This window comes from Eublepharis macularius, chromosome 3, assembly GCF_028583425.1.
Source record: "Eublepharis macularius isolate TG4126 chromosome 3, MPM_Emac_v1.0, whole genome shotgun sequence".
In the NCBI taxonomy this organism is placed as follows: domain Eukaryota; kingdom Metazoa; phylum Chordata; class Lepidosauria; order Squamata; family Eublepharidae; genus Eublepharis; species Eublepharis macularius.
In genome coordinates, this window is record NC_072792.1 from 135,982,206 (window position 1) to 136,001,123 (window position 18,918).

Sequence of the window (18,918 nt, forward strand, 5' to 3'; positions counted from 1 at the left end):
TTTAAAAAGAAAGGGATTTATTTCCTCCTAGGAATGAATTTTTCTTCAAGAATTATTTTATTTTATTTACTTAAAACACTTGTATGTTGCCTTTCCAACCAATTATTGGCCTCAAGACATGGGATAATTTCAAAGGCTTTTAATTTCAGCTTTTGAAAAGAGTACATATAAATAAAACCAGCAATAAGAAACAAACAAGAAGGATGGTCAAGAAATGGAAAAGTCTTCACATGCAGGCAGAAGGCAGTGATTGAGAGGGATGGACAAATCTCTGTGGAGAAGAAATTCCATAATTTTGGTGTCCATCTGAGAAGGCCCTTTCTTAGGTGATTACCTCTCTAGCCTCAAGTGATGGGGATACCCAAAGCAGGGACACTGAAGATAACTGTAGAATTTGAGTAGGTTCATATGGGAGTAGATGGGCCTTAAGCTAATAAAGGTACACTAGGTATCAAGGTACAGATGTATGTACAGATACTCATATCTGTTGTTGGGTAAAGAAGACTATATTTTACAGGAAATGGTGTGTGCAGGTAAGGAGCACTAGGCCTCGCCTACTTTCCCTTTTACCACCTCAACATGTTCCATTACTTTGTGCACTAAGCTTCCAACCCAGGATCCAGGCTGGAAATAAAAGTGTTTAAACCATCAAGAATGGTGAGGTAAGAGAAGGATGGGGTAGGAATTAGTTCCTCTCACCTTTGCCATCCATATTCTGTTTAAAAATAGACATGGATCACACACATGCACACCCCAATTTAAATTGATTCTGCCTGATATGTTTTGAAATAAACTTGCATGGTTGCAAGAGAGAATATAAAGTAACAAAATAATTGAAAGATATCAGCCATTTTCACACGGCCACATGCCCAGAAGATCGCGCAAAACTCACGGCATAAAAGCATCTTCTTAGCATGATTTCCCAGCACGATCCTGTTTAATGGCCCTTTTTCTGATGTCCTCTGGCCATTAAAGGGGATCGTGCCGGGAAATCGTGCTAGGAAGACGCTTCATGCCGTGAGTTTGTGCGATCTCCCAGGACGCATGTGAAAACGGTCATCATATTTATATAGAAATCTGCATTAAAAGCAGACATTATCTTGCTGTAGTACTACTTACCCTGAAACATATGTGAGTCAGTCACCACATCACAGTAGATGAGAAAGAAGGCTCTACATGGATGTTGAAAAGGAGAAAGAAATCTGCTATTTCATAAGAATGATCGATGTCATTTTTTGTCCAGGTAGAGATGATTTCCAAAATTATTAACTCATGTGAAACCAATTTATTAGGAAAGCTCAGTTCCATTTTTTATTTCAAGATTTTGTGCAGGACACCGGAAGCATACTGATTTATGTACCTTTCAGTTCTTTCAATCCATATGCTGCCTTTTCATCTTCTATGTTTCATGCACATGGATAAAACACTACAAAAAAGCCATCTTGATGAAAAAAAATTTGATCCAGTTCCTGAATGCCCACTAACTAATCATCTTTGAAGTTAGCAAGATATTAGCTTAATTATTTACAATATTTTAATAGAACTTTTCAAAAAGCTTAGTTTTTATTTTTAACAGCTCCCCTCCCCCTTATATTATGGTGAGTTTTATCCCATTTATTGTCATATTTTGACCCTTAGTAATTGATAAACCTATAAATCAAGCTTTTGGAGGGAAAGAGATAATACCTTTGAGAAGGAAATAGTGTTAGTGCTCCCTCTAGTGAATTGTATCTGGACAGAAAACACTACGTTCAATGGTCTGATGTGTCTACTCAGCAAAAATTTCTTACCATAGTTAATACTTTTGTTTTGGAGAAGAAACATTTTCAAGTCACAAAGACGAAGTAAAGGATGTTAGATATGCTTATATCTCTGGCTATGACTTTGGTACATGGAATCCAGGCAACACATGTACAAAGAACTGCTGTATCCTGTAGACTAAGGATTTTATCAAACCCATATTGACCTGTCAAATGAGGAATGCTTTGACAAGAGCTGCTCCACATGAAGGGGTGGGGGGAGATAAGCAGCACTCTGTACAACAGTAACAAATTCCAAAAGGCTATGTTTAGCTAAATCACAGCTGAACCATTTTTAAAAACCTGAGGATTGAAACAGCCTTTGGGCACTGGAAACCCAATTTACCTAATGAAGTGAAATATTCCCAGGAATGACTTCTTCTGTACTTGAGTTTTGTAAGTGGTCAGCTGCTGGTGGTACGCAAGACATGTTTTCTATTAGAAAGTGACCACAATTCCTACTGTGACAAGTGATCACTATTCCTACTGTAGGTTTTAAAAAAAAAATTGGTTGGTTGGTTTTTGCTTAATTTCTATTTAGTTACAAACCCCAAACAAAATGTTCTGTAATGCCGGCAAGAACAAAATAAATGGCAATCTGTTTTTACATTCATTCATTAATTTAAAATGGTTGTTTACATGTGCAATAAGGATATTTGCCACCGCAAAACTGTTTTGATTCTTAAAGACCTGTCTTGTGTGTATTAGTTTTTTCCAGAGAAGAGATGGCATATGAATTTTCTAAATAAATACTGTAATATTCTTAAACCTAAGGTTCTATCAGTGTTATTGCATTTACTCCACTTAAAACTCCTTTTGTAGTTTAATCTGAATCCATATCTTATATTGTTAAATATTTGTTATTGCTCTGAAGCCCCCAATCTATTTCAAAACCAAAACAGAAATTAGAAAAGATATCATCCATCTTCTGTCTAGAGTTCCTGATTCTATGATTCTGAATATAGATTCCATTATCTGCCTCCGGTTGTATTTTGCATGGTAATCAACACTGAATGTACTGCAAATAGTTACATAAACCTTTACAGTAGACTTTCAGAAATTTAACACAGAGATGAAATGTCATTCATTTAGGCCCATCGGCTGGTAGTTTTGTGCTATGTGTTATTCCAAATCAATTTATGAAACTAATAGTTGCATATTGACACATTTTTAAAGTACATTGAAAAACCTGGAGTTATTAAATTCAGAATCTCTAAACAAAACCAGTATTTGGTAGAAATGAACTACTGCAATGGGATTGATCTTTCTTGTTTTGCCCAAATGATCTGTTAAAGTCAACAGGCAATTTGGAACTCTCAGGAAAAATTCAATCCCTCTCCTGAACAGAAGATGATGTTTCAGAGGAAAGGGGCAGCTGAGACATACCTTTGGCAAGAGGAAACTGATTTTAAAACTTAGTAAATTCTGTAGAAATCCTTCTTAGTTTCTCTTTTGCCCTGTGAGCTGAAACTGACATGGGGTTAACCTTTACCCTGATGGCGATAATGGAAACCTTCATGACTTGACCCTTTGGGGAATCTAACTTTAATTTTTCCTGGACTCCATTGTTTGAAGGTTGAATGATCCTCTCTCTTATGCTAAAATAAACATAGCTGCTTTTTAAAAAGAGGTCAACGTAATCTATCCTTGCTCATTTGCCCCGCAAGACTGGCTACACCTCAAGGTCAAAGCCTTCTGAACAATGCTTCCTTGCTATTGTAGCTGGATTACCATGCTGTAGAAACTTGTGGCAAAGTTCTGTAAAGGAAAACTTGCAGTTTTCCCATCATTTACCTGGTCACATTGAAAGCCCCTAAGGGGCAGAAAGAAGACAAATCCAAGGAAAATGCAGACTCAGACCAAAATTAATTCATTTTATTTTTATTTATGTTATTTATAGTCTGCCTTTCTCACTGAGAGTCAAGGCAGATTACACAGTCAATATGATCAATGGCTGGAACATTCAATAAACAATAAAACACAATATGGATTGCAGAAATTTGAAAACATGTAGAAATCCGATATAGAGCTGAAACAAAACATAAGCAATTTAACATGACTAGGAGTGTGCAGTTCGGGTTTTGGAAAACCCGAAAAAACCCGAATCACCCCGATTCGGGTTGATTCGGAGAAACCCGAATCGATTCGGGTTTTCCGAATCACCATAACCCGAATCGATTCGGGTTGATTCGGGTTTTTCAATGGGAAATTGTATCTGTCTTCCCGGATGCCTGGGGGATGCATTTTCCCACCGAATCAAGCTAAAATTGGTGAGGACCTTCCTCTAACTCCCCTCTAACAACCCCCCAAGTTTCAGAACGATTGGACTTTGGGGGGCCATGTTATGGCCCCCCAAACCAGGTCCCCCTATCCTCGCCTTAAAAAAGCCATAGCTTTAGGTTGCTGCTGCTCATCTTCATTCATTTTTTCCTATGGGGAAAAAATGAAGAGACAGGCTTCCTTTGCCAGGGGTGGCATTTCGCATGCAAAATGCCCCCCTACCCTCAGGGACCCTTCTCCCACCTTTCCTCCCACCCCCCACCAAGGCTCAGCCTGCTCCCACTTGGGGGGGCATTTCATGGCCTCCCCAAGTAGGTGCTCTTTTCTCTACTACAGCTGGGGGAGGCTTGTCTTGCCAGGGGTGGCATTTTGCATGCAAAATGCCCCCCTACCCTCAGGGGCCCTTCTCCCACCTTTCCTCCCACCCCCTCCAAGGCTCAGCCTGCTCCCACTGGGGGGGCCATTTCATGGCCTCCCCAAGTAGGTGCTCTCAGCCCCCAAAGTCCACCCCTTACAGCCCCACACAAACCCGATTTCCCCCCCAGCTGCCACACACAGACCCAAATCCCCACATTAGCCCCTCACAGACCCAAATCCACCTCCAGCAGCCCCACACCCATAACCCCAGGAACAGGCTGGCAAAAGCCAGCCCTCTCTCTTTGTTCCCTATGCTGGGAACTTCTAAACTCTCTTTCCCTGGGCAATTCTGCACAGCCCAGGGGTGCCACAATGGTGGGCACACTTCTGAGTGCCAGCTGGTCCCTGTGAAAGAGCACCTGAACCACAGACACCCTCCCTCAAATTCCCCCAACTCCTACAGAGATGGCTGGCCAGCCAGTCCCATTGTTCCCTATGATGGGAACCAACTGCACAACAAAGAATAAAACACGAACAACACAAAATAAAGTTTTTAAAAAATTATTTTCTCCCTTTCAAAGTACAAGTAGGCAAAGCATTATGACACATTACACCAGCAGTCCCCCACACAGAAAAATAACACAACTCACTTAACATCAGAGAATCACAAAAGCACAATTCCTGTCAAAAACACTTTATTTCTCGAACAGCTTTCGGTTACACAGCAGGGGGCACACCAAAGGGCATTCCAGCATTCCACCTCACAAAAATAACACAACTCACTTAACATCAGAGAATCACAAAAGCACAATTCCTGTCAAAAACACTTTATTTCTCGAACAGCTTTCGGTTACACAGCAGGGGGCACACCAAAGGGCATTCCAGCATTCCACCTCACAAAAATAACACAACTCACTTAACATCAGAGAATCACAAAAGCACAATTCCTGTCAAAAAGACTTTATTTCTTGAACAGCTTTAGGTTACACAGCAGGGGGGGACACCAAAGGGCATGGCAGCAGTATCTTACACAAAAATAACACAACTCACTTCACATTAAAGAATCACCCCAAAAAATTGCTGTCAGAAGCACTTTATTTCTTTAACTGCTTTAGATTACACAGTAGGAAGGCACAACAGGGCATGAAAGCAGTGTACTACACAAAAATAACACAACTCACTTCACATCAGAGAATCACCCAAACACAATTGCTGTCAAAAATGGTGAAGTGGGTTGTATTATTTTGTGTAGTACACTGCTATCATGCCCTGTTGTGCCCTCCTACTGTGTAACCTAAAGCTGTTCAAGAAATAAAGTGTTTTTGACAGGAATTGTGCTTTTGTGATTCTCTGATGTTAAGTGAGTTGTGTTATTTTTGTGAGGTGGAATGCTGGAATGCCCTTTGGTGTGCCCCCTGCTGTGTAACCAAAACCTGTTCGAGAAATAAAGTGTTTTTGACAGGAATTGTGCTTTTGTGATTCTCTGATGTTAAGTGAGTTGTGTTATTTTTCTGCATGGGGGACTGCTGGTGTAATGTGTCATAATGGTTTGCCTACTTGTACTTTGAAAGGGAGAAAATAATTTTTAAAAAACTTTATTTTGTGTTGTTCGTGTTTTATTCTTTGTTGTGCAGTTGGTTCCCATCATAGGGAACAATGGGGCTGGCTGGCCAGCCATCTCTGTAGGTGGTGGGGGAATTTGAGGGAGGGTGTCTGTGGTTCAGGTGCTCTTTCACAGGGACCAGCTGGCACTCAGAAGTGTGCCCACCATTGTGGCACCCCTGGGCGTGCAGAATTGCCCAGGGAAAGAGAGTTTAGAAGTTCCCAGCATAGGGAACAAAGGGAGAGGGCTGGCCTTTGACAGCCTGTTCCTGGGGTTATGGGTGTGGGGCTGCTGGAGGTGGATTTGGGTCTGTGAGGGGCTAATGTGGGGATTTGGGTCTGTGTGTGGCAGCTGGGGGGGAATTGGGTTTGTGTGGGGCTGTAAGGGGTGGACTTTGGGGGCTGAGAGCACCTACTTGGGGAGGCCATGAAATGCCTCCCAGTGGGAGCAGGCTGAGCCTTGGTGGGGGGTGGAAGGAAAGGTGGGAGAAGGGCCCCTGAGGGTAGGGGGGCATTTTGCATGCAAAATGCCACCCCTGGCAAGACAAGCCTCCCCCAGCTGTAAGTGGTAGAGATAAGAGCACCTACTTGGGGAGGCCATGAAATGCCCCCCCCAAGTGGGAGCAGGCTGAGCCTTGGTGGGGGTGGGAGGAAAGGTGGGAGAAGGGCCCCTGAGGGTAGGGGGGCATTTTGCATGCAAAATGCAACCCCTGGCAAAGGAAGCCTTCCTCTTCCTTCAATGAAGATGAGCAGCAGCAACCTAAAGCTATGGCTTTTTTAAAGAAGAGGATAGGGGGACCTGGTTTGGGGGGCCATAACATGGCCCCCAAAGTCCAATCGTTCTGAAACTTGGGGGGTTGTTAGAGGGGAGTTAGAGGAAGGCCCCCACCAAATTTGGGGTGACTTGGTGGGAAAATGCCTCCCCCAGGCTTCAGAGAAGCCTGGGGGAGGCTTTTTCCCATTAAAAAAAAACCCCGAATCAATCCAAATCGATCTGAATCGGTCCGAATCAGTAAACCCGAATCGGCTGGGCGATTCAGATTTCTGCTAAACCCGAATCGGCCTCTCGATTCGGATTTAGCAGATTCGGAAAAAACAAATCAGGGTGCCTTTGCACACCCCTAAACATGACATATTAAATGATGAAGAAACTACCCAGTAAGCATACTTGCAGCAACAGATAATACACAGTAGTACAGTCTACAGTCCCTATCCCTTTATCAATGCATCTTTCTGAACCCTTTCCTTAGAACACAGCCATATTACATGTGTAGTAAAGCCCTTCTGAATAATTCCGTTTTGCATATTTTGTGGAAAGTCAGGGGAGTGGGAGTTTTCCTGACCTCTTCAAGCAGGCTATTCTCCCTCTGTCATTGGTCGCTTCCACATGCTCTTTTTTTTCCAGTCTTTCTCAGTCCCGAAGCCGAGTCTGCTCAACCCGCAGTCATGACTCACCTTCCAAACGCAGCGTTCTAATGTGTTTCTTCTGTGAGTTTGGGGGGGGGGGAAGGAACGGGGGGGAAAGCATCTTTTATGCCTTCCTCCTCTCAAATGATGGCAGCATAGACCCACCCCATTTCCCCTTTCTTTTTATTAAGCGTGTGTGTGATATCACTATACCATTTTTCCACACCAATGCTGCAGGCAGGAAATTCCAGTTGGCGCCAAAACATGAGGTACAGTTTAGTATTCAAACACCTCAACTGCAGTCAACGCATGCATTCCAGCACTCACCCTCAGCTTTCCCGCTTAAACCCTTAAAACAAATCGGCCGCTTATTTGTCCATACTTCCTATTTATTAAAAAGCACCATGCCACCATTACACCTAAGGCATGCTGTGACGTAATCTTCAACAAACACTGCTCTCCTCGTCAAACGTGTAAATAGTCTTTCTATTTGGCATATGTCGAGGACAGCTATGTTAATGGAAAGCTTATGATGATGTAAGGTAACAGCAGAATATTGCAATAGAGCAAAACTAAGTAAAAACAAAATTTTAAAAGTTAATTTATGCGAGGGTCAGAAGAGAGGGGAGGAGTTGGAGCGTTGAGGGAGGGGAAATTAAAACTGGAAAAGAGCTTCCACATGCTTTGACACAGAAGAGAACGAGCGGAAAAAATAAGATAAAAAATGAAAACGGAACAAAACCAGTCTCGAAAAACACACCGAAAAACCGTTGCCAGCACGACCTGCTCGTGAATGGAGAACGATCACGTATGTAATGAGTGAAATAACCCGCTGATTTTCCATGTGTGAGGTGTCTCAATAAGGTCGTGTGGAAACGACCATTGTCCTCTACCAGCCAGTGAAGACTTTTTTGCTTCATTTTGCATAACCCCAGTAAACACTTATTGGCCTCCACCCTGTTCTATACATGTGTGTTTGTTTGTTGCCTATTTGTTATTTATTCAGGCATTTTAAATATCATTTTAATGTTTTAGATGTTTTAATATTTGTTGTTTACCGCCTTGGGCACCCTATTGTATCAAATGTTTTAAATAAATAAATAAAGTGAGGGGGGCACCACACACCTGTTGATTTTTCACATTTGTAAGGTGATACCTGCAGAAGGCCCTATTCAGATGAGCGAAGCTGTCATGATGAAGCGCATAGTGTGCCTCCCGGGTGTAGGCCTTTGGATTAGCTTTACCTTATGATGAAGCGTAGGAAAAGAGATTCTGTAGATGTGAGGGACCAAGGCCACTAAGCGCTTTTTATGTGGCAGCCAAAACTTTGAATTGAATCTGGTAACTAAAGGAAGCCAGTGGAGTGAATGCAGAATGGGAGTAATATGCATTCTCTGCCTAGCTTCTGCACCAACTGGAATTTCCAAGTTGACTTTAATGGGAGACCTATGTAGAGTGTATTATAGCAGTCTAGTCTCAATGTTACCATAGTATGGATCCCTGTGGCCAGATTGGTTGTGTCATGTCTGCATATTATTCATCCATGCCATTCATCATCATATTACTGTAACCATTATATTCATGTCATATTTGGCCTGCCTGAAAACGAAAGTACTAATGCTGAGCCTGTTATCTCTGAAGCCTGCTTGCTGACCTTGTACTATACTGTAACTCTTCGCAAGAGACAGAGGGAGTTGAATTCCTTGTAATCTACTGGCTTTCTCTGGCCAGACAAAGCTATTGTGTTTCTCATGAGAATTGGGATTTTCGTACCTTGTTGCTAACTGCCGCAGGGGAGGGGAAATCCTGCTCCTTGTATCAAAGTGCATATGCTTGTATTCTCATTCCTGCCAACTTACTCATCTTTGGATATACCTGTGAACTTAATAAAATAAAAACTTTTCATCCAAGACCCTGGAGTGCTTGCTGTGAGGGGTTTGGGGATCTATCTGCCACGGACTGCCATCCCTAGAACTGACAGTTTGTGTCAAGGTAGGGGGCATCTTATGGTCTAGAATAAGTGAAAAGAAGACTTGGGGGGTTGCAGCTGCAAATTAAGGCTGCTTTGGCTGAGAAAGTGGTACACAAATAACTACAGTTGACTTCAGAGAGCAAAGAAAGAGATATGTATAGCCTCCTAAGGCTTCTGAGCTCTACATGCTAGGGGAGGCAATTTGAGCCCTTCCTAGCTCCCTGTGAAGATAATATAGAGTCGACACACTTGAGAGGGACAGTTCATTCACTGCGTGTGGCTTGTACATCCTTGGCAATCCTTCCACCCAAGTTCAATTTTCCTCGGTTTTCCTGTTTCCTTGCACATGACAGATGGATTTATAGAGAGCAGAGGTAGGCAATGGGCAGGGGGGGGAACAAGTGCTGAAAAAAACGATGTTGTTGTGTTGACAAAATGGAGGGGGTAAGGGTTGTACTCGGTCAGACACACTTGGGCCAAACTGACCATTACAAATATCTTGGACTTGATTGGTGGTTGCACAAGTCTAGGAGGCAATGTAATCTGTGCCTGTTGCCTATTCCTCGTCATTACTGGACCCAACAGTTCTGCCAGCACCTCAATTGCTTGAGTGGAGATATGGCTCTGGGTGCCAATCAAAATGATCTGGTATCCCACTATCAGCATGTTTGCCAGAAGTTGCCCACCTCAGGGTTAGAAACTGCACTATACAACCCCAAAGACATGGGTGGGAATATGTTCGTCCATATCTGTAGTTTATTTGGAAGTTCCATGAAATTCTAGTACTGAAGCACAGAGCTGGAAGGAGGAGAATCTTCCAAACAGATAGACTCATCTTCAGATGGGATGATTTAAAAAAAAAAGTTAGTTCAATCAATCACTTTGAACAGATTCATATAGCTGAAAAATCAACTATGCAGTTACTAAAAGCATTGTACTGAAACAGATTCTACTGTGCACTTTTTCCCTTTCATTCCATTCTAGAATGAAAATATGATACAAAATAAATCAACACAAGACATTTGTTCTGTTTCTTCCCGTTTCTTGGAAAAGGGATTAGACATCAAGCCTAGATCAGGGATTACTCAAGAAAGTCTTCATTTAGTTTACAGAATTTGCTTTTTATTTATTTTGTTGTATAAGCAGTTGAATGCTATTTGACTCTAGACAACACTTTTTTTGCTATTTGCTATAACTGTTCTGCATTAAATAGACCGTCTTAATAAGCCTTTCCTAAGCCAGGTGCGTTTAACCGCATTTTTAAGAAAACTGGCAATAAGAACTTGTATCGACCCAGAGCCTCTCATCCCCCGTCCCTGCTGGTTCTCCAGACCGCACAGACAGGACCCCTAGGAGCCTCTAAGAGCTCTGGTCGTTAGTTTGAAGCACCTTTGCTTCTGGGTTCTTTTGTGTGTGTGTGTGTGTACCTCCTTAGCAAGCAACTCTAGACTCCGACTGGTAAAATAGAAAGGATTTATTAGAAAGAGAACATAGGAGCATGTGCTGGGCAGAAACTGCTCATAAAAGCATTTAGGCAAGGCAAAAACAAATAGCTTCTATCTATGTTCTATCTAGCTAAAATACTACTTTGCTGGCTAGCTGTCTAAACATTCTCTGAGTTGGTTCCAAGGCAGGTTGTTCTTACCAAATTCCATCCATGCCAGCTCACTCTAGGCATCCTGGGGTTGGCATGGAGCTAGAAGCTCTCCTCTTCCGTAAGTGGTAGCTGGCAGTGATTACAAGGTAGCATAGCTGGTCATAACAGGACTGAACAGTGTCCAGAGGTAGAGTGGTAGAAAGAGATAAACTGCCCAGAAACAGTGAGGCTTCTTCAAAGTGGTGGGGGGCATCAGCTCACTCAAGGAACCAATCAGGGCTCGTTACTTAATTGGACATTGCCTAAGTGTGAAAGTTTAGGGAGTATGGCTAGAGCTGAGAGCAGCGATAGGCACTGAGCTTCTCAAGGCCACTTTCTCAGGAAAGAGGAATGCAGGTGCAGCTAATTAACAGTAGCTGTGCCTCTCTCAGAAAACAGGCCTAGGAAGATTTCTTGCATGCATGAAGCCTGAACTAAAGTTTTACTCTGAATATGGTGGAACAGGGCCTGCTCCTTACAGAACTGTATTACTGGTGATGGTGGAAAATGTCACTAGCTGATTCTCTTCTCTTAAACTGTTACATAGAACATTTTTAATTATTGTTAAAAATGCAGATGTTTCTCCTCCACCTTACTAATCAGATTTGGAACCCCCCTGATATGGGTACCGGGGGGTAGGGAGGTCTGTGTTCTTTCCTCCCTCTGATCTCTCTGTTTCTCCTCTGTTCCACCACCACAGCATAAACAGGCTTTCTGTCAATCAGCCATTAAGGAAAGTTCGTGAGCCTCTGAGCGTGTATAGAGTTCTGGCACATGACCAGGCAGCAAGTATGTGGGTGAGAAATGACACAACTTTTTCTTAACCAAGCAAGGTCTTTATTGAACTACTAAAGACTATAGCATATAAAGAGCAAACAGATTATGGAAAATAGGTCTTGCATAAAACGTTTGCCGCTACACAAAAAAATGAAAGCAGGCTAGATCAATCTTGTCAGTCTCTGACTTGTGACAACTGTTCACTGTCTCAGGTGGTGAAGTTTCTTTCCAACCCTATAACCAGATTCTTTCACTATATATGCCAGGGATTGAACCTGAGATTTTCTGCATGCAAACAAATGCATTTAAACATTCCTAGCTCTGAATTAAATTTTGTGTGTATGTGTGTAAAGTGCCATCAAGTCACAGCTGATTTATAGCAACCCCCATAGTGTTTTCAAAGGCAAGAGAAGAACAGCGGCAGGCCTCTGTGTAGCATCCCTGGGCCTCCTTGGTGGTCACCCATCCAAGTACTAACCAGGGCTGACTTTGCTTTGTTTCTGAGACCTGACAAGATTGGTCTAGCCTGGGCCATCCAGGTCAGGACATATTATGGCTGCTATACATGTACTGTTAAAGTCAATGGGATTTATTTGCAGAAACTGATGGCAAGATTCTGTCCTTATTTTTTGGTATTGGGGGGGGGGGCAGTTAACCAAGATTACAGGAACTGTCTACCTCAGCTATAGAATGAATGAGAATGTACATGAATGTCATGTTATATTAAATATTAAAATGTGACTCCTTTCAATAAACCTGTGGAAGAGATTCTTGCAGTGTGCATTCAGTAGTAAGGAGTTGGTCTGGATACCAGAGAAGAGGAAGTATGCAGCTGCTCTGCCAGTCATATTGAATTTCTCATTGGTTTTGTGAAGGTTCTTTAATTTCCTTTTCCTTGTGTTTGTCTTGCTCTTTAAGTGGTCAGCCTAAATGAGACACAATTATGTCTAATTGGACTAGCTGGGAAATAACAGTATTGAACATAATTCTCTTTTTTTCTCTCCCCTAGGTATACTGAGGATTAATTAGTTAATGCTTGTAAAAAAATGAAAAGCTTTGAAGATGAAAGCACTAAGAACAGTTCAGTTGAAAAGCCTAATGCCATTCCCGCTGGTTTTGCTGGTGGGCAGCTCATTTTTTGATTAACAAGTTATCTTGTTGTCCATGAAGAGTTTCAGCAGCAGATAGGAACAGAAAGCAGAGCTTAGCTTCTCAATCGGCCAGCCCTGGAGACAATGATATTGACCATGGCCCACACTGTGGCAGAGAAGACCCTGCTGATCTGAGATGGTCGCAAGGGGAAAGAACAGGCATTGCCTGATTCCCCCTTCTCCCTCTTTTTTACTCTCTGGATCCATTTAATCCTGCTTGGGAAGTGCCACTTTGAAGAAGCCTCACTGTTTCTGGGCAGTTTATCTCTTTCTACCACTCTACTTCTGGACACTGTTCAGTCCAGTTATGACCAGCTATGCTACCTTGTAATCACTGCCAGCTATCACTTACGGAAGAGGCTTCTAGCTCCATGCCAACCCCAGGATGCCTAGAGTGAGCTGGCATGGATGGAATTTGGTAAGAACAACCTGCCTTGGAACCAACTCAGAGAATGTTTAGACAGCTAGCCAGCAAAGTAGTATTTTAGCTAGATAGAACATAGATAGAAGCTATTTGTTTTTGCCTTGCCTAAATGCTTTTATGAGCAGTTTCTGCCCAGCACATGCTCCTATGTTCTCTTTCTAATAAATCCTTTCTATTTTACCAGTCGGTGTCTAGAGTTGCTTGCTAAGGAGGTACACACACACACACACACACACACACACACACAAAAGAACCCAGAAGCAAAGGTGCTTCAAACTAACGACCAGAGCTCTTAGAGGCTCCTAGGGGTCTTGTGTGGTCTGGAGAACCAGCAGGGACGGGGGATGAGAGGCTCTGGGTCAATACACAGTTGACCACCCAACCTGAGGTAATCTGTACCAGTGTGGGAAGGCGGACCATATGAAGGTTAGATTTCCCCAGCTTTTGCCAAAAATGGAGATTAGTGCAATAAATAAGTCATAAATACAATAAATACAATTCACATATGAGTACGATGATCCATTCTCCACTCATAGATTGTTTATGTTGATAGTTTTGAAAATTTATGATCTTTTTATATATTTCCTGCTCCGACGGAAGAGTGGATCATTGTACTCAGATGTGAATTGTATTTATTGTATTTATGACTTATTTATTGTATTTATTGCACTTAGCACTTTACACATAGAGAGATAAATTTATGTATTAGAGATATTATAGTTGAATAGTTTCTCACTCATCCCCAAGTGTGATTTCCATTCAGGATTGTAGATTTCTCTTGGGGACGCCTCTTTTGGCTTTGTGTTGAAACCAGAGATTAAGATTAAGCGATTCGGTTTTGTTTTCTCGGCCATGTCGGACGCTCCTCTTCGCAGGTCCGAGAGGAAGCGCCCGAGCAGCCTGACCGGGCGGCTGATCTGCAAAGATTAGCCCCCAGGACTCCCAGGGAGGGAGTCAGGGTCCGGGACGCTGCGGGAAGAGCCCTCTGGCAAATCGATGCAGGGGTAAATTGCCTATTTGTCCCCATGGAGGCCGGCAGACGTGCGCGGCACCTTGCATGCTGCCGGGCCACGGAAAACGGCAAAGAACAGGACTAGGCGGAAGCCTGTAAGTAAGCGAATCCCTTCTGTTATTACAAGCATATGTGAAGGAGTGGTGGGATCTGAAGTTAAGAAGACTCGGATTTCTTCCCCCTTGCTGAGTTTCAGAAGGTTGGCGGTCCCCCCCCCTAAAATGGCAGCAAAAAAGCAGAGTCCCACTTTGGGCAAGTCAATCTCGGCTGCCCTGCAGGGAAAAGCGGAGTCGCTCGAGGATTTGGTGAAAAGGTCGGTTATCGAAGCCATAAAACCCTTTGTTGACAAGCTGAATGAAACAGATCAAAGGGTGGGCTTAATTGAGAGCGATGTGAAAGCCATTAAGGAAGTAGCGGGGGGGCAGAGAAGTCTGCTCGGGAAAATGCGTCACTCATGAGAGCAATGAACAAGGAGCTAAAGCTGGTGGAAAACCAGCTGATCGGGCTGCAAGTGGAATGAACACAGACTATTTTACGTCTCCAGAATGTTAAAGAGGAGGAAAACGAGGATCTAAGGGAGCTTGCCTCGGAATTATTGGCGACACCCGCGAGGGCAACTAAGGAAGAGGTAAAAAGCGCCATTTTGGAAGTCCGTCGGGCTTCTTCAAAATATGCAATGAAGCGGCAGCTGCCTCGCGAGATTTTTATTGAGTTTTCATCTAGGAGGGTCCGGGACACTATCCTATTTAACTCATATAATGCGGACTTGGACTTTCTGGGAAATAAAGCCAAGATACTGAAGGATGTTCCATTTCTAGTTCGGAAAAGAAGATTTAACTATAAAAAGCTCGCAGCTCTCCTGCGGGAACGAGGGATAAAGTATAAATGGCTATTTCAGGAAGGAATTTGGTTCAATTATAAAGATCAAGCTTACAAGATAAATTCAGAAGATCAGCTAAGGGATTTTGTGGACAAAAATCAAGAATTTGGGCAAGACACCAAGCAAAAAGAAGAAGATCTGAAGCCTGAAGGGAGGGGGGAGGCAACGAGCGCAGTGGCTGCAGCTGCTCAGAGAGAACTGCGTCCGAGGCCCAGGGGGGGGGGAAGAAGATTTAATATGGGCTGTAATTTGTATTTTGTAAGGTCAACCACTCCATCATTACTTTATGAAGGTTTAAATTTTTAACTATGGCAGTATGAAGGGAAAACATTGTAGTGTAGTGTTTATTGTTTGTATGCTACCTCCCCCCCTTTTCCAGCCCTCCTTCCCTTTTTCTTTCTTCTTTCCCTTTCCCCCTTCCCTTGTACTTTTGTAGTTTTTTTTCTGTAGGTTTCTGTTTTAGATATTAAAAATAAAAAAAATTTCAAAAAAAAGAAAAAGAAACCAGAGATTAAGCAACCAAAGATACAAGTTATTGCTGGAGCTCCTAACAGACCAGCATCTCCACATGTTTTCCTGCCACAAGAGGATTGGGAGGAGGAGGAGAGAAGAATCTCCACACTGGAATCAACTGCTTCCTCTTATGAGATCCTACAGCCCCAACTTGTAAGTAGGCAATCTCCCGCATCAGCTGGGGGGTGGCTGGCCCAAATAATACAGGCCCGGCACAAGCAAAGTCAGTCTCAAGCCCCTAGACCACATGTGGGAGAGAGAATTTACATGGGAAGGGTTCAGCTTGCCAGCCTCCCAAAAAGACCAATGTCTCACTATGTCCCACAAGAGCAAGCAGATTGGTGTGAACTGAAAAGGCAAACGTGTGTCAGGGTTTAAGATCAATTAGTTTTGGCTGTGCTCTGGGACAGTGGTGCAGATTTATCATCCACTTCTCAAGAGATGTATGATGTCTTGGGACTCCAGCCAGATGGAAAGGTTGAAGTGTATGCCTATGATGGAATTATACAAGAGAAACCTGTGACTTTAGCTACTGTGGCCATGGGGAACTGGTCAGAGAAAATACCGTTGCTAGTTCACCAGGCAAATGACCTGCCATTTCTGACTGGAATGGATTTACAATATAAGCTTCAAAGAGCTAAAGAGCAGAGAATTCAACAGCTGGCTGTGTTAACTCAAAGCAGAGCAAGGCAATTCAGGCAGCTTCTCCTCAATTACCTGAGGAAATCTCTCCAGCAGGGCCCCAGTCACAGCAACTACAGCAGGAGGAGGCTGGGGGAGGTGAAGCAGCAGTAGAAGAGCCAGCGGACATTCCTTTCCCAGCTTCTAAGCCTCCACCAGAAGGAGGGGCTGCAGGGGATGGGGGCACTATGTGGGATTGATATCCCACATAGTTTCCTCATAGGGAATAATAGAGATTGAAGGTGACTGTGGGCACCTTCTATGGGGAGGCATAAAATGCCCCCCTCGGGTTCAGTCTTTATGAAACTTGAGGAGTATTTAGAGGACAGTCAGGAGTAGGTGCCCTGCAAATTTGGTGAAATTTTGTCAAAAAATGACACACCCTGCAGCCCACCAGATAAACTCAAATTTAGTTTCCTATAGGAAACAATGGCCAAATTTCACCAAATCTGCTCTGTAATACCAAACCAAACTAGAGAATCAATTCAGTATTCAGGGAATACTGAATTTTTTTCTCCAGTTCAGTATTACTGAACTGAATTTACTGATTTTTTTTTCTGTGCACACCCTTACTTTCATATTCACACTGAGCCAAAACACACGTTAAGAAATACCTAGGTTCAGCACGTGTTCTCTTACCTCAAGGTTTGCCGGGATCTGTAGGCGTCCTGGAAGCTTAAAGTAGGCGTCCTGGAAGCTTAAAGATCTGTAGGCGTCCTGGAAGCTTAAAGTCCTGGAAGCTTAAAGGATCTGTAGGCGTCCTGGAAGCTTAAAGGCGTCCTGGAAGCTTAAAGCTTAAAATACAGGCGCCTGTATTTCCCTTCCCCTTTTTGCTGCTCTGTAAATGCTAAACTTTAAGCTTCCAGGACGCCTACAGATCCCGGCAAACCTTGAGGTAAGAGAACACGTGCTGAACCTAGGTATTTCTTAACGTGTGTTTTGGCTCACTGTCTAGCTGCATGCAGGTTCTCTCTCTTGCTCCCAAGATGTTGCGAAGAAGATGCCATCTAGTGTGAAGTCTGTCATCTTTTTTTTCTATTGCAAAGGTTATGTTACCATAAACTCAGTTTATGGTAACATCAACAACAGATGGTGAATATATGGTCAGTACCCAAATCTTATTATTATCAGATTTTATCATATGGATATAGAGACGTAAGGTAGAATCTAACATAGTGCTAGCCATTCTTAACCACTTCACCCTGTCTCACTGAAAAACCTCTCACTTGTCCTTTATCATAGTGAGGTAATTTTTAAGAGAGAGTTTTAATTCTGAGACTGTCAAAACAGGCAAGTGCTTATAGTACATTCCTACACATTCATATGCCATATTAATGGCTTCGAATAGACCCCCCTTTTCATTCATCCATCATTTTCATTTCCAGTAGCAAAGGACTCCTCCTGGCTTCTTTTTCATTTGTTCCTATTCCAAAGAGTTTTTAAAAAAAAACTTGTGTAAGAGCAGCACTGGAATTTGTTAGCTCTTCATTTTATGACTTTTCTTCAGCTGTCAGAACTCCTGTTCTTTCTGAGAGACAGAGATCCTAGGGTGCAATTTTTGTTTAGGTTTTCAGTTAAATGAGTATAGCTGGATTCTTTGACAGATGCTCCCCAGTTATAAAATTGCTTTGCTTGCACTATGACAATCTGTGCATTGTTTTCTTAATCTTGGTGCTTTATTGGCTGTAATTTGCTCCTCGGAGTAGAATGGCTTTGTATTTCCTATACAATCATATGTGTGCCAGATTAATAGCTTCTAGCAAGCTCCATTGTTTCAGTCCATCATTTTTTATTCCCAATAGCAAAGAGCCCCTTCTGGCTTTTTCCATATACAGCTTCTGGACTGTGTTCAATTGTTGTATGATCTGCCTAGTTCACTATATGCCTTGGTTTCAAATGTAGAATAATCAGAAATATTTGTGAGGGTGAATATTTTCATTTAGGATTTCCATGACGCCCGCATCATGATGAAAAGATGATTGTCTGGTTCACTGGTTAGTATGCATGGAAAGCCTGTGAGTGCTGTGTTGCCACCAAGCCATATAATCTGGGCTGGGTCATCACTAAGTCAGCTGACTGGAGTACCAAGCTGGCAGGAGTAGACGAGGAGAGCAGATGTGGCTTGTGCCTGTCATCACTTCCTGAGATGGTTGTTGAATGGAAACCCCTTATAGACTTTCTATATGAGATAGATAAAGATTTGTGGATTTATGAGATAGATAAAGATTTGTGGATTTATAGACTAAAGAATTTCAGCATTAGAAAAAAGAGAGCCTATATCTTCAACATAAAGCAACAGACAATTTGAAAATAATACTTATATTTGTCACAGAGAAAATCGGAAACCTTCATTTAGTTTATATACTTTCTTTTTCTTTGTTTTTACTGTTTTCTCTGTATGTTCTGTGATTTTTGTTTGCTTGTTAG